General features: G+C 40.0%; 1 non-coding gene across 1 annotated transcript; it reads left to right on the forward strand.

Annotated features, from left to right (window-relative positions):
- Positions 1 to 2792: 2792 nt before the first annotated feature.
- Positions 2793 to 2900, forward strand: LOC112799191 (small nucleolar RNA R71). The gene has a single exon (XR_003200768.1). It is a non-coding gene; the product is annotated as a small nucleolar RNA R71 (small nucleolar RNA).
- Positions 2901 to 3974: the final 1074 nt, after the last annotated feature.

Genomic DNA, 3974 nt, shown 5'->3' on the forward strand with positions numbered 1-3974 from the left:
CTCAGGGATCACCTTCTTCTTGGCCACAACTTCATAGAAGTGGTCTTGATGGGCTTTAGAGATGAATCTCTCCATCTTCCATGACTCGGACGTGGAAGCTTTTGTCTTCCCTTTCCCTTTTCTAGAGGTTTCTCTGGCCTTAGGTGCCATAAGTGGTTATGGAAAAACAAAAAAGCTATGCTTTTACCACACCAAACTTAGAATATTGCTCGCCCTTGAGCAAAAGAAGAAAGAAGAAGAAGAAGAAGAAGAAAATATGGAGGTAAGGGAGAGGTGTGTGGTTTCGGCCAAGGTTAAGAAGAGAGGGTTGTGGTGTGTGATGAAGAGGGATAGAGGGGTTTATATAGTGAAGGGAGATGGAGTAGTTTCGGCCATTTAGGGTGGGTTTGGGTGGGAAAGAGATTTTGAATTTTGAAGGTAGGTGGGGTTTATGGGGAAGAGTGGATGGATATGAGTGGTGAAGAGGTGATGGATGTGATGGGGAAGAGAGATTGAGGTGATTGGTGAAGGGTTTTGGGGAAGAGTGTTTATTGGATTGTGTGAAAAAGATAGAGAGGGTGATTTGAGGTAGGTAGGGATCCTGTGGGATTCACAGATCCTGAGGTGTCAAGGATTTACATCCCTGCACCAATGAGGTGTTTAAAACATCCTCTGCATGCAATCCTGGCGTTTAACGCCAGATTGATGCTTGTGTCTGGCGTTAAACGCCAGCTTTATGCTTGTTTTGGGCGTTCAACGCCAGTCTGCAGCATGTTTCTGGCGTTGAACGCCAGCTTTCCTCAGTTTGCAATCCTGGCGTTTAAACGCCAAATTGTTGCATGTTTCTGGCGTTCAACGCCAGATCCATGCTCTGTTCTGGCGTTGAACGCCAGCTAGATGCTCCTTACTGGCGTTTAAACGCCAGTAAGCCCTTCCTCCAGGGTGTGCTATTTCTTCTGTTGTTTTTGATTCTGTTTTTAATTTTAGTATTTGTTTTGTGACTCCACATGATCATGAACCTAAACAAACATAAAAGAATAATAAAAATAAAATTAGATAAATAAAAATTGGGTTGCCTCCCAATAAGCACTTCTTTAATGTCACTAGCTTGACAGTGGGCTCTCATGGAGCCTCACAGGTAATCAGGTCAATGTTGTAGACTCCCAACACCAAACTTAGAGTTTGAATGTGGGGGTTTAACACCAAACTTAGAGTTTGGTTGTGGCCTCCCAATACTAAACTTAGAGTTTGATTGTGGGGGCTTTGTTTGACTCTGTATTGAGAGAAGCTTTGCATGCTTCCTCTCCCTGGTTGTAGAAGAAGATCCTTGAGCTTTAAACACAAGGTAGTCCCCATTTAATTAAAGGACTAACTCTCTTCTGTCAACATCAATCACAGTTCCTGCTGTGGCTAGGAATGGTCTTCCAAGGATGATGCATTCATCCTCCTCCTTCCTAGTGTCTAAGATTATGAAATCAGCAGGGATGTAGAGGCCTTTAACCTTCACTAACACGTCCTCTACTAATCCATAAGCTTGTCTTTGTGATCTGTCTGCCATCTATAATGAGAATATGGCAGGCTGTACCTCAATGATCCCCGGCTTCTCCATTACAGAGAGTGGCATAAAATTTATGCCTGATCCTAGATCACACAGAGCCTTCTCAAAGGTCATGGTGCCCATGGTACATGGTATTAAGAATTTATCAGGATCTTGTCTCTTTTGAGGTAGAGTTTGCTGAACCCAAGTATCTAGTTCACTAATGAGCAAGGGAGGTTCACCTTCCCAAGTCTCATTACCAAACAACTTGGCATTCAGTTTCATGATGGCTCCTAGATATTGAGCAACTTGCTCTCCAGTTACATCTTCATCCTCTTCAGAGGAAGAATAGTTTTCAAAGCTCATGAATGGCAGAAGGAGGTTTAATGGGATCTTTATGGTCTCAATATGAGCCTCAGATTCATTTAGGTCCTCAATAGGGAACTCCTTCTTGTCTGGGAGACGTCCCATGAGGTCTTCCTCATTGGAATTCACGTCCTCCCCTTCCTCTCTAGGTTCGACCATTTTGATTATGTCAATGGCCTTGCACTCTCTTTTTGGATTCTCTTCAGTATTGCTTGGGAGAGTACTAGGAGGAGTTTTAGTGACTTTCTTACTCAACTAGCCCCCAAATTTCTGATGGAGGACCTTTTTCACTCATGAAGCTTAAAGTGGCCTTAGACAGATCAGAGACTATGTTTGCTAAGTTAGAGGTGCTCTGCTCAGAATTCTCTGTCTGTTGCTGAGAAGATGATGGAAAAGGCTTGCTATTGCTGAGCCTGTTTCTTCCACCATTGTTAAAGCCTTGTTGAGGCTTCTGTTGATCCTTCCATGAGAAATTTGGATGATTTCTCCATGAGGAATTATAGGTGTTCCCATAGGGTTCACCCATGTAATTCACCTCTGCAATTGCAGGGTTTTCAGGATCATAAGCTTCTTCTTCAGAAGATGCCTCTTTTGTACTATTGGATGCATTTTGCCATCCATTCAGACTTTGAGAAATCATGTTGACTTGCTGAGTCAACATTTTGTTCTGAGCTAATATGGCATTCAAAGCATCAATCTCAAGAACTCCATTCCTCTGAGGCGTCCCATTATTCACGAAATTCCTCTAAGAAGTGTACATGAACTGATTATTTGCAACCATGTCAATAAGTTCTTGAGCTTCTGCATGCATTTTCTTTAGGTAAATGGATCCACCTGCAGAATGATCCAGTGACATCTTAGAGAACTCAGATAGACCATAGTAGAATATATCCAAAATGGTCCACTCTGAAAGCATGTCAGAAGGACACCTTTTGGCCATCTGCTTGTATCTTTCCCAAGCTTCATAGAGGGATTCACCATCGTTCTGTTTGAAGGTCTGAATATCTACTCTAAGCTTGCTCAGCTTTTGAGGAGAAAAGAACTTAGCCAAGAAGGCCGTGACCAGCTTATCCCAAGAGTCCAGGCTATCTTTAGGTTGTGAGTCCAACCATGTTCTAGCTCTGTCTCGTACAGTAAAAGGGAAAAGCATGAGCCTGTAGACTTCAGGATTTACTCCATTAGTCTTAACAATCTCACAGATCTGCAAGAACTCAGTTAAAAACTGATAGGGATCTTCTGATGGAAGTCCATAGAACTTGCAGTTCTATTGCATTAGAGCAACTAGTTGAGGTTTCAGCTCAAAATTGTTTGCTCCAATGGCAGGGATTGAGATGCTTCTTCCATCAAACTTGGAAGTAGGTGTAGTATAGTCACCAAGCATCCTCCTTGCATTATTGTTGTTGGGTTCGGCTGCCATATTCTTTTCTTGTTCAAAAATTTCTGTAAGATTTTCTCTGGACTGTTATATTTTAGCTTCTCTTAGTTTCTTCTTCAGAGTCCTTTTAGATTCAGGATCTGCTTCAACAAGAATGTTCTTGTCCTTGCTCCTGCTCATATGAAAAAGAAGGGAACAGAAAATAATAATAGGGATCCTCTTTACCACAGTAGAGAGATTCCTTTATGTGAGTAGAAGAAAATAAGAATCGAAGAAGGGGAAGAAAAAAAACTCGAACACAGAGGAAGAGAGGGTTCGAATTTTAATATGAAGAGAAGTGTTAGTAAATGAATAAATAAATAGAAATAGATGAGAGAGAAGAGTTTTCGAAAATTATTTTTGAAAAATAGTTAGTGATTTTCGAAAATTAAGAGAAGAAATAAAATTAAAATTAAAACTTGAAGCAATTAGTTAATTAAAAGAATTTTGAAAAAGTGGATGGTGATTTTTGAAAATTAGAAAGAGAAAAGTGGTTAGGTGGTTTTGAAAAAGATAAGGAATAAACAAAAAGTTAATTAGTTAGTTGAAAAAGATTTGAAAATCAATTTTGAAAATATAAGGAGTTAGAAAAGATTTTTGAAATTGATTTTGAAAAAGATATGATTTAAAAAAGATATGATTAAAAAGATATGATTGAAAAGATATTTTGAAAAAGAT

This window comes from Arachis hypogaea, chromosome 4 (genome assembly GCF_003086295.3).
Source record: "Arachis hypogaea cultivar Tifrunner chromosome 4, arahy.Tifrunner.gnm2.J5K5, whole genome shotgun sequence".
NCBI lineage: Eukaryota > Viridiplantae > Streptophyta > Magnoliopsida > Fabales > Fabaceae > Arachis > Arachis hypogaea.